Below are 12,539 nucleotides of genomic sequence, written 5' to 3' on the forward strand. Positions count from 1 at the left end.
ATAGCAGTACAATCTACAATAGCCAAATGCTGGAAACAGCTTAAGTGTCCATCAGTAAATGAGTGGATTAAAAAACTATGGTACATTTATATAATAGAATACTATGAAACAGAAAGAAAGAAGGAGCTCCTACCCTTTGTGACAGCATGGATGGAACTGAAGAGCATTGTGCTGAGTGTAATAAGCCAGCCAGTGAAAGACAAATACTATTTGATCTCACCTATAAGTGGAACCTAATCAACAAAACAAACAAGTAAGCAAAATAGAACCAGAGACATGCAAATAAAGAACAAACTGACAGTGACCAGAGGGGAGGGGAAAGGGGGATAATGGGGTAAGGAAGGAGAGGATCATCCAGGAACATGTATAAAGGGTCGGCTGATAAGGACAACAGGGGGGAGGATTGAATGTGGGAGATGGGGTGGGCAGGGTAGGGGAGAGTAATGGGGGAAAAAATGGGAAAAACCATAATTGAACAACAATAACAAAAACTTTTAAAAAAGAAATAGGTCTTTGGGAGGAGAAGCATAATGGGAACAGTGGCCCAAGGCATGGGACCTCTACTCTGTACTGCCCCACCTCCCCTCTCCCAAACGCTGTCCTGCATTTGCTGCAACCTCTGCCAGTGAGGCAGTGGCAGCAGTGGAGAAATCAGTAGCATCTTGTCTCACTGCCACATGGAAAAACATATTACTGACAGCCTGATATTCCAAGGGACTGACTGTAGATTTTGTCCCCTAATATTTCTTTACAGGTAGACCTGAGCACCAGTGATAACCGCAGGTAACATTTTTCTACCAGAAAATTCATTTCTGAAATGCTTTTGCTGACCTGCTTTAGGTTGACTATAGCCTCTTTTTCCCCTGTCCCTACCATTCCCTGCCTTGCTCTGTCCACTCCTCAGTAGCTTTTCCCTTTGGCTTTCTCTCAGTGTGGGGCTTTTACCCATCTCCTCCTTTTTAACCTTTAGGTCTTATTTTCAACTCCACTTGGGTTTTCTCCTTTATCAGCTTCCATACTCTCAGGAACTTCCTGTTGGGCAGTCTGCACATCCAGGCTGTAACAGCTGTTCATTGTGGTCTCCCCCCTGGGCTCACCCTGCACGTGTTTGGTCATAGCGCGTGTCTGGCAACCCAGTTGTTCCACAAAACCTCTTACCACGTACACTTGAATTGAAATTGGGACGCTAATCTCTGCAATTGGAGAAGGAATAATGTATCTTGAAATTTAGCATTTGAGAAAAACAGACTTAATGAGGAGTTAAACAAAGATTTTGGAAGAACTCAAAATTGACATATATCTAGAGAAAGAGCATATATTTCGTTGAAGTGCAACATACAGAAAAGAGCCCCCATCTGTGAATAGCTCAGTGAGTGTTCGTAGTGAGTGCTCATCTGACCAGCCCCAGATCAAATAACAGGATATTCCCAGCACCCCAGAAGACCCCTTTGAGTCTTCCACACTATTTAAAGTTGAATTAAAAAAGCAATTTCTGATTGCACTTCACTTCTTGTAGACCTTAACAGCACTGAGTATGAATGTGTGATCTCGGGCAGCTTCACCTCTGAGCCTTAGCGGCCCCGTCTCAAATACTGAGCTGACAGTAGCTTCCGAATAGGCTCATTCCTAGAATATACCAATAAATGTTAGCGATAGTGTCAGTCGAGATACAGCAAGGAAACAGGAACCACTTTAAGTCTTTCAAACAAAAGGAAATGACAAAGGGAACTAGTATTGGTAAAGCTAAGGAGCCAAGCAGGCTGGTGGGACCACGCAGAGGTCAGTGACGTCAGTAGGGGTACCAGCCCTGACCCTGCAGGAGCAAATGAAAAAAAAAAAAAATCTTATCAGAGCCCAGAAGACAGGCTGCCGGCAGGAGCCAGAGCCACAGCGGCAGTTGCCACACAGAAAGTGGCATCCCTGAGACAGGGGCTGTCCAGCCGACAGTAGGACCATGAAGAATCTTTACCGCTGTCAGAAATGAGGGCACAAGTAATAGTGGTGGTTGGGAGGAGGGGCCGAACCCACCTGGAAACCCAATACCAGGGAGCAGAATTCAGAGCAGAGTAGAAAAGAGCTTAGATGGACCTGAAAGGAAATAGGCAGGTGATAGGTATGGACATTATTACTGCTGGTATTGTGATTTTCTCATTTCAAAATGTGTATCTTTCCTTATCTTTGATAAAAGTGTCTCATTAAAATCAATCTTACATTTATCATAAGTGTAAGATGGAAATGCTAGAAGTTCTGTTGGGTTCGCAAGTAGCATTTCAGTTACCATTGCGGTGTAACAAACTATTCCAAAACCTGGTGCCTTAAAACAGCAGAAATCATTCATTTGCTCACAAGTATGCCACTGAGCAGAGTTCGAGAGGGACAGCTGGCTCTGTACCACATGGCAGTCCAGCTCGGGGCAGGAGACCCCTCGCTCAGCCCTGTACGCAGATACAGGGATCTGGATCTATGGTGCTTGGAACAGGGCCCGGAACAGAAAGATAAGTTGCAATCAATTTTTATTTATTTATTTATTTTTTATTGATTATGCCATTACATTTGCTCTATTCCCCCTCCCTTCCCCTCCACCCTGCATACCCCTCCCCCACCATTTCCCCCTTTAGTTCATGAACATGTATCTCAAATTCTTTAGATTCTGTATTTCCCCCTACTATTCTTACCCTCCCCTATCTATTTTCTATCTACTGTCTATGCTACTTATTTTCTGTACCTCTCTCCCCCTTCCCCCTCCTCCCACTCCCCTGTTGCTAACCCTCCATGAGATCTTCATTTCTATGGTTCTGCTCCTGATCTAGCTATCCTCTTAGTTTGCTTTTGTTTTAGGTGTGGTTCTTAATAACTGTGAGTTTGCTGTCCTTTCACTGTTCATCTTTTTTATCTTCTTTTTCTTAGGTAAGTCCCTTTAACATTTCATATAATAAGGGCTTGGTGATGATGAACTCCTTGAATTTGGTCTTATCTGAGAAGCACTTTATCTGTCCTTCCATTCTAGATGAAAGTTTTGCTGGGTAGAGCAATCTTGGTTGTAGATCTTTGGTTTTCATGACTTGGAATACCTCTTTCCAGCCCCTTCTTGCCTGTAAGGTCTCTTTTGAGAAATCAGCTGACAGTCTGATGGGAACTCCTTTGTAGGTGACTGTCCCCTTAGCTCTTGCTGCTTCTAGGATTCTCTCCTTCATTTTAATCTTGGCTAATGTAATTATGATATGCCTTGGTGTGTTCCTTCTTGAGTCCAACTTCTTTGGGACTCTCTGAGCTTCCTGGATTTCCTCGGAAGTCTATTTCCTTTGCCATCTTGGGGAAATTCTCCTTTATTATTTGTTCAAATAATTTTTCAACTGGTGGTTGTGCCTTTCCCCCTTCTGGTACCCCTATAATTCGGATGTTGGAACATTTAAAGATGTCCTACAGGTTCCTAAGCTTCTCCTCATTTTTCTGAATTCTTATTTCTTCATCCCTTTCTGTTTGATCATTTTTTTCTTCCTTCTGGTCCTCTCCCTTGATTTGAGTCCCAATTTTCTTTCCATTACTATTGGTATCTTTTGTATCACCATTCATTTCAATTAATTTAGCTTCCATATGTTTCTCTAATTTGTGACTAAAATCAACCAGTTCTGTAAGGATCCTTATAACCAGTGTTTTGAACTGTGCATCTGAAAGACTGGCTATTTCTTCATCGCTTAGGTCTATCAGTTCTGGTGCTCTGAGTTGTCCTAGAGCCATTTTTGGTCTATTCGTGCTGTTAAGTGAGCGGAGCGAAGCCTTAGTTGTTTACCAGGACGGGGCGACCCAGGTCGCTGGTTTGTGACGCTGTGTGTGGGGGCGGGGTCAGAGAGGGAGCAATGGCGTTCCTCTCCGCTAGCCCAGCGCATCCAGTCACTCACACGCCTCAGGCTTGTTTATCCGATCCTAATTGTGCGAGCCTGCTGCACCGCGCGGGTTTCCCTTCTCACTGGTTTCTCCGCACGTAAATGCGCGCGACCCACCGACCCACCGACCCACCGCGCCTCTTCCCTGTGCGCTCCGGCAGCCAGCTCGCTGGTGATCAGCACCCTCGGTTGCCTGCGCACACCGCGCACCGCCCCGGGAATTTTTTCTTGCTAACCTGCTCCGCTGCTGGCCTCGCTCCTCGTACCAGTCCAGCCGAGTATCTAGTTGTCCTTTGGACTCCGTATTGTCGATTTTCCGTGTGGCTTGGTTGTGACTGCTGTTAAAAATAGTTGTTCTTAGATTTGGTTGTGCACAGAGGCGAGGTGGACCCTCCACCTACGTCTCCATCTTGGCGGAAGTCCCCAATTTTTTTTTTTTTTTTTTGGCTAACCAACTAACTCCCAACCTGAAACCAGCCCCATGTCTCTATTTCCAGTCATTTAAGCCCAAATATTTTCATTTAGGTCTATCTGAGCTATATTTTCTTTTGTTTACAACTAAAACATTCTTAATTGGTATGAGGGAGATTAGAGTGTGCGGGTAATTACAGAAAGTATCTCAGAAGAAAGAGGGATTCACAGTACTAGGGACGAAGAGGAGGGATGTTCCCTAAAAGTGAGGGAGGAGCAGGAGTCCGACATGCTTCTTGGTGGCAGTGCCCCAAGGAGATGACAAGGCTCCAGAGGAATGGAACAGTGACCTAGGAAGGGGGCTGCTTGGCTGGGGTTGGGGGGAGATCCCAGCAGCAAAAACCAAACCATCATTCTGTAAGTGAGGCCCAAATATGAGCAGACAGTACTCAGCTCTGAAAGGACCATGTGTGAGAGACAATAGCCATCTCCACAGAGGCCACTATGGATAGATGACTGAGAGCCCCCCAAATGCAGGGAACTGCGTGAGGCCACATGACCTTGCCAGAAAGGGAGAAGAAAGCTTCAAGAAGGACTGAGATGAATTTCCTGCCAACTTGGAGCATGACATAAGAAATTAAGTTGAGTTTTAGAAAACCATTTTCCTCTATACCTGGCTTTCTGGGCTGAGAGTCCTATCAGCTAAATAAGAGCAATAAAGAGGTTGACTAAGATGGAATTAAATTTTGAAACTGGAAAAAATGTGAGCAGGGGAGTGGGGTGGGGAGAGATGGTAGGGATTGGATGCAGAATGCTCAATAGTTCAAGATCCCCTTGAGTGTCGGAGAATGGAAAATGACTTACAAGCTCTTCTATGCAAATTACCTCCACGTGATTGGTCGATGGAGAAATGATGTTAGTAAAAGGCAAAAGTTGTGTTGATTCATACACAATTTTACCCAATAAGTCAATGATTCATTCCATAAATCTGTTCCACTTTGCTATACTAAGTCACAACAGCTGAACACAGCAAGCCACAGGAGACTATAGTACAGTATTGAATGCCCCTGAGTCATCCTGCTATTCCCTTTTCCCGATCTAGCCACGTCCTCTGCCTTAAAGGTGAAATTCTACCTGATCTCTGTTTATTGAATTCTGTCTCCAAGAATCGGTAGCCTCAATCCCATCTTACAAGTCGTTTACTTCAGGCTAGCTTTACTTTGTAAAGGCAAAGTCCTGTATTTCATTGCCTATTTCTTTATTATAGTTAAACTTTTCTTTATAGTTGCACTAGTATTTTATTAGGTTCCTTTTTTTTTTTTTGCTTATGGCATAGTTATTAAATTGCATACACTTTAAGTGGTCTGTCTCAACCAGATATTTTCTATAGCCTTATTGTTTTAACTGTGCCTCTTTGCAGAATAGAGATTTTTCTGAACATATTAATGGTTTCTTGTGAAATTGCTTGTGCTTCTTGCATTAGCCACCAGGTGGTATTACCACCCCTAGACAACTCTGCTTTCCAGGGATTCTGAGAGGCGGGGCCAGGGAAGCCAAGGGCTGGGCAGTGCCTGTTCCCCTACCAGCATACACAGGATGGTGCAAAAGTAGGTTTATGGTTGTTCGTATGAGAAGTAACGCAATAATTAATGAATAATAATACAGGAATAATTCTTGTGTTTCACATACAACCGTAAACCTACTTTTGCCCCACCCTGTATGTACTGGAGACCCTGCCTGTTCCCATTTGCCTCAGTCTTGGCTGCTAAATATTGTTACTTAAAAATCTAGCTTTAAGTACATTGTTCTTTCTTCTGTCTTGAATTCATAAATGCTTGTCATTTGTATTTTCTTCAGAGAGCTCCTAGCAGTCCTTTCTGGGCTTGGTTACCTTACGAAGCAACTCCTAAGTCCACTTTTCTACCCAGACCCTTCTCCAAGTGCTGCCGTCTCAATACGACCACCCCAGCAGTGGCTTGGTTGGCTTACTCCTCCCTGAGTGCTCAAGTACCACTGCAGACGAGCCTTTTAGAAGCACATCGGTAGCTCTTAGTAACATGCGCACAAGTCAGCACCATCCTTCTGCCCTTCTTCCCCGTCCTGCCCTCTTTCACACTAACAGGCTGTGCTGATGCTGCAGTTATCATGAAGACCTCTCCAGATTTTTGTCACTCTTCACCAGGTTTTCAATTTATACTTGCCTTGCTTCACTCCATGAACATTAAAATAAATATATTCCTTTATGTTGTACAATCATCTACTCCTTTGGAATACTTCCCTTTATCCTTTTAAATTAAAAAAAAATTTTTTTCCCCAGTGCAAGTGCTACTTCCCACAAAAACTCTACCCCAGTTCACCTGAACCAGAACTATTCGGCCTCTCTGCATATATATGCTCCGCATATAGATTCAGCCTCTCAGAGCATATAGATGCTCTGACAGTCCTTAGGTCGCATCTATATGTACAAAAGCACCCACACGTCAGCGCAGTGAAGGCAGTCCAATATGCTGGGCCGCCCACAGCCTTTGAGGTGGGGAGAGTTTGGGATTACTTCCTGCCTTTTCCACTTCAGAGGGTAAATTATGAGGACTCCACCATTCTGGGCCCCAGTTTCCCTATAAAACAGGAATAGTAATAGCTATCTCATGTGCCTGTTGTAAAAATTAAGTGAAATCATGTATTTAAGGTACATAACATAGTGCCTAAAATAGTAGTTCTGTGTCTGGCACATATTCAGGACTTAGTAGATGTGGATACTGTTAACAGTCCTTTAAGTATTCATCCATTCATTCATTTAATGCATAGTGTGGGGCGTCTTAGTCCACTCAGGCTGCTATAACAAAACACTATAGATTGGGTGGCTTATAAACAACACAAATTTATCCCTCGCAGTTCTAGAGGCTGGAAGTCCTGCATCAGAGTGCCAGCATGGTCAGGCTCTGGCGAAGGGCTTCTTCTGGATTGTAGACTGCCGACTTCCGGCTGTACCCTCGTGCGGTGGAAAGGCTCAGGGATCTCTCTGGGGCCTCCCTTCTAAAGCACTCATCCTGTTCCTGAGGGTTCCATCCACATGAGTTAAGCACCTCCCAAAAGGTCTCACCTGCTAATACCATCACTTTTAAGGGTTAGGAGATCTACATATGAATTCTGGGGGCATACAAACGTGCATGGGCCTCGTAGAATGGGCCTTACTCTGTAGAGCAGGGAAATACATTGTTATGGGCCGAATTGTGAACACTCCCCCTCAAATTCAAGGGTGGAGGCCCTAACCTCAAATGCAACTGTATTTGGAACAGGGCCTTTACAAAGGTGATTAGAATTAAATGAAGTCATGAAGGTGGGACTCTAGTCTAATAAAATTAGTGTCCTTGTAAAAAGAGACAGCAGGCTGCTCTCTCACTCTCTCTCTCTCTTCCTCCCTCCCTCCCTGGATTCTCTTTTCAGTGTTTTCCTTCAGCTAACTTCTGCAGCCCTCGAAGGAAGAGGGGACATCTAGAAAAATCCATCTATTCTCTGAGCCAGCAGGAGACTTGGCAGGGCTTCCCAGTCCCTCTCTGCCTGATGGCATCCCTCATAGGTGGGGCCACAGGAAAGAGGCAGGGGGACTTCTGTGAAGGTCAGCCTCCAGGTTGCAGATGGGAGATTGGCACAGGCCTCTCCTCCTCTCAGAACACCCTCAGCTTAGCCAGGGATCTGCAGCTAATCCTAAGTAAGGTCAGGTGAGATACTGTCTTCTTATTTAAAAAAAAAAAACCAATGCGTATCTATCTTACTTTCCTTGAACTCATATTCCACTCCAGCTTAGAGAATTTTCGTATAATGTTGTGGGGAGGGAGTATGGAACACCAAATCTTTCCTGACTTACAACTGGATCAAGGCTCTTGAGTTTGGAACAAAAATGTTGAACTACCTTTGTCCTCTAGTTCTGTCCCTCTGAGGCAACAGGGGACTCACATCCAACGGCCTGAATGGGTACAGTCACAGGACAGAAAAAATCTGGGGGGAGAAACATTGGCTAATATTTCACAAGGTCGCATTGCCACATTTGTAACTATTTACACTTTCTACCTACACACAGTCAAGAAAATGACTAAGAACAAGCGAGAAAATTGTTCACAAGCACATCTTTGTGGATCTTGTCAGTTAATGGATTGCATCGATCAGTATCCAATCAGGAGACAGAAACCATACAGCAAATCCAACAGGGAATATTTCATAAAAAGAATTATTAATTATGAAGAATGAAAGGGAACCATGAAGAATACCCCAGAACTGCAGGACAGTACCCAAGGAAGGACAAACTTGGAAGGGCAGTGCCAAGGGTCACCTCCAAGAGCGGGGTTCAGATATCACTGGAGTCTGAGATGGCTACTGGAGGGTAAAGAAGTTGACCTGGGCCAGAGTGGATCTGCACCCTTGAAGCCAAGGCTGGTGGAAAAACGAAAACCTAACAGGGTTGGGAGTGGCCACAGGAAAGGCAACACCGGGCCAGAATACAGGTGGACCGAGGTGGGGTAGCTGCCTGCTAGCACGCCTCCAGCCTCACCAGGAATCCACCAGCAGGCATTTCACTGAAACTTGATAAAAGCGAGCGCCCCAGGGTGTCTTTGCGGCAAGAGCCTCTGGCAGCAGAGAAGGAGCAAGAAAACTGAACAAGCATCACAGCGCCGGCAAGAGAGACAGACCCCTTCCTCCTGTGATGTCCCTCCTGCGCCCTCTACTGAGAGTGTTTAACATGGTGCCAGCGGCAAAGTAGAACAGGGTCTAAATCTTTTCACCGAGAAGGCATGAAAAGCACATTTGGAGCTGAGACAATACATTGATAACTGACATGCGAATGTAGCGCAGTGTCCAGGTGATCAGTTGGACGTTACCACGGTCTCTAGAACACCGATTGAGAGTCTATTGAGTACCAAGCACCGCGGCACAGCGCTGATGTTTTAAGGAAGAATATGACAGGCCCCAGTCTCTGCCCTCCCGGAGCTTGCATTTGGGGCGGAGGCAGGCATACATCGGTGGGTAATAAATACGTAAACATCTAAAAATACTTATTATAATCAGTGCTATGATGAGAGTAAATAGGGACAAAATAGGGGCCCTTTTTAGAATGGGCAGATGGGAAGACTTCGCGGAAAAGGTGACAAAAATTGTGACTTTAAAACAGGCACAAAAGATTACTGGGTCTCTTGTATAGGGCACCCTCCAAGCTATCCTCTGCCTGTTTGTACCTTTGGACTATTTTACAACTCTGTAAACCATAGATAATTGAAAGCAATGCAAATGAATCTTGTCCATGAACGTGCAAATATCTTTTGTCCTGTGAAAGTGCAATTGATTTCCCTCCCCACACTGCTCTGTGGGAGAAACCAGTTTTAGATATATTAAGCAAATTAATTTTTAACATTCCTGATGGCCTATACATGTAACTGCTCTTTGGAATCTTCTTTTATTCCATTATAACATCTTATTGATTCCCTTATTAGTTAACAAGTGAAATCTTGGACGTGTATTCATTTTATATTCATATGAAAATGATAAATTACCTTAAAAAAAACAGTGATGCTTTAATACATTTAAATTCAATCCCCCAAAGACTAGTGTTGGGGGCTCCTCAGCCCGGGGCTACCAGCCTAACATTCATATTACATCAAGACTGAATGAACTGATCACACGGTCTATTCCTTCATTATTTGTGTGTTGAAAACACATGCCAAAAATCACCTCTGCAAGACAGGCTCAAGAGAGAACACAGACTTTTGATTCAGAGACTGACACATTTTTTGTGAAGGGTGCTCATGACATCAAAGAGATACTGACTTTCCCAACTTTGTTGGCAGGTAAAAGAACGTTTAACAGAACTCTTCTTGGATAGTTTTGAGCCCATGGCTATATTCATAAAATCCTATAATTTTAAAATAGCGTGGACAACTTGGAAGTCATCTAGTTCACTCTGCTCATTTTATAGATGAACTAATTAGGACAGGAAAGCCTAGGTGACTTGTTAAAGATAATCAACTAATCCAGGGATTTTTCAATTGGTGTGCTGTAAGAGAAACACTGGTGAGCCAAAGAATTTTTCGAACATGCAATACCTGACTATTTGGTCAGGGGCACTGACCTCTTCTCCCTCAGGTTGTCAAATAAAAAAAGGACAACAGCCAGCACAATAATAGCTGTCCTGTGTGAATGAATCAAAATTATACCTATTTTTATAAGGTTAGCAAAAAGATATTGTTTGGTGTGCTGCAGAATTTTAGAAATTAATGTGCCATGAGATTAAAAAAAAAAATTGGAAATCAATGACAAGCTGAGATACAACCCAGGCTCATACTTTTTCTACCATGATGTGGAAGCCAACCGGAATTGCCCAAGATTCCTGACAATGCACCCATCCCTTCTTTCCCTCTTTTATATATAAATGCCTTGAAAAAGCAGGGGAGTGGTGGTGTCAGTGAGGGGTAGCATATTATGAGGAAAGAACTCAGACTGAGAAAGTGTCTTGGGTTTTTCAACTAGTTTTACTACTTATTTGTATTTGCTAACTTTAGTGTCTTCAGCAAATTGGGCATAAATTATTATTAAATAAAAATAAACTGCCTCAAAAAATTATTATGAGGGTGAATAATTACTTATATAAAGTACCTGACATATAGCAGGTGTTTAGTAAGTCATCTATTATTAAATGGTTACTCCTCCTCCATAACAAAAATAAATTAAAGTAACCATCTATATGCCATAAAAACCCTTCGGTCTTTGAGAAATACATATTTGACAATACTGACACTTTTATAATAAATTAGTACTTTTATGTGTAAATGAAAGTTACACACACACCCACATACAGCTGTCTGTTTTATAAAATCCATCTTTATTGAATGAACAATCTGTAAACATAAGTCCACTCTACACAAATCAATATTCTCCTCCTCCACCTCCCAATGTTTTATTTGAATGCTTGAAAGCAATTAATTAGGTCTTTAGACATAACCTGCTTACTTTTAATCTGTGTAAAGTGAAACATGAAACACTATATTTTTTAAAGTACAGTAGGTCCTGGATTATGAGGCAATCCAAGTGAGGGTACAGATGTCTGCAGCATCCTCTGCCTAGGTGATGGAACCCCAGAGTGTAATTACCCAAGGCTCATCCCCATTGATAAAAATAGCTGTTTAGTACTTTAGAGTACACAAAGAGTTTTCATATGTATAATCTTAAATGCTCTTAAGAAACCAAGGGAAAGGATGCGATGTCCTCTGTGTGACAACAGAAACTAGGGTAGGGAATACTTTCTAGACTTACTGGTTCACTAGATGATTGAATTTATATCACTGTTATTAGTTTGCTAGTAAGAGAGTACTACAAAATGAGTGGCTTCGAACAACATGAATTTGTCTCGCCGTGGGAGGCCAGAAGCCTGGCCCTTCTCCCTCCGTAGGCACTAGGGAAGAGGATCTGTTCCGGGCTGCTCTCTTAACTCCCACTCTATAGTTCCTTGCCTTGTGGCAGCTGTGGGGTAGGAAAATACTTTCCTCTACCCTTAAGGTTCATTTGGCTGGCCTAAAAATCAAATAGACGTAAGACAGACTGGGAAGAGAAAATGACCAAATTTAACACCTACAGATGTATGAGAACCCCACATACATGAGAGTCTCAGAGATCCCACATGCACGAGAGGTTCAGAGACAGACAGAGAACATGGGTACATAAGACATTCTTAGCTAGGGATGAGGTAATGTTCCTTGGGACTTCAGGAGGTCACTGCAGGGAGAGCACATGTTCAGTAATTACGTATTAGTTTGCCCTCAAATAAAAATACTTAAAAGTCGTTTCTGGTGATAACTCTTCTCATAGGCTAGGCTCCTGATTGAAATTCTTCTAGGTAGTGAAGGTGGGAGTCAGAAGTTTCTTTTGAACCTGCAGGGTTTGTTGCTTTTAGCTCAAAATAATCTGCATGCCACCAAGGCACATCTGGAGGGTGGTGACTAGCTCTGAAACCCACCCCGCTCTCCCAGCATTACTCCAGTCTTTGCAGAGCATTCTCCTTGTGTGTGAGTCTGTATACAAATGTTCCCTTTTAAAAATATTTTTAAATTTATTTTTGGAGAGAGGAGAAAGAAGAAAGGGGGGGAGCAAAACATCAATGCATGGCTGCCTCTCATGCACCCCCCACCAGGGACAGAGCACACATTCCAGGCACCATGCCCTGGCTGGGAATGAAACCAACTACCCCTTGGTAGGCAGGCC

At 43.3% G+C, this 12,539-nt stretch overlaps 1 long non-coding RNA gene across 1 annotated transcript in view; it reads right to left on the minus strand.

The window, feature by feature from the left end:
* The window catches only part of LOC119060382 (uncharacterized), a 36,276-nt gene that overhangs the window by 22,557 nt on the left and 1,180 nt on the right, over window positions 1-12,539 (minus strand). The window lies entirely within an intron of this gene.

This window comes from Artibeus jamaicensis, unplaced genomic scaffold (genome assembly GCF_021234435.1).
Source record: "Artibeus jamaicensis isolate MK-2021 breed Jamaican fruit bat unplaced genomic scaffold, CSHL_Jam_final contig_233, whole genome shotgun sequence".
NCBI classification, from domain to species: Eukaryota; Metazoa; Chordata; class Mammalia; order Chiroptera; family Phyllostomidae; genus Artibeus; species Artibeus jamaicensis.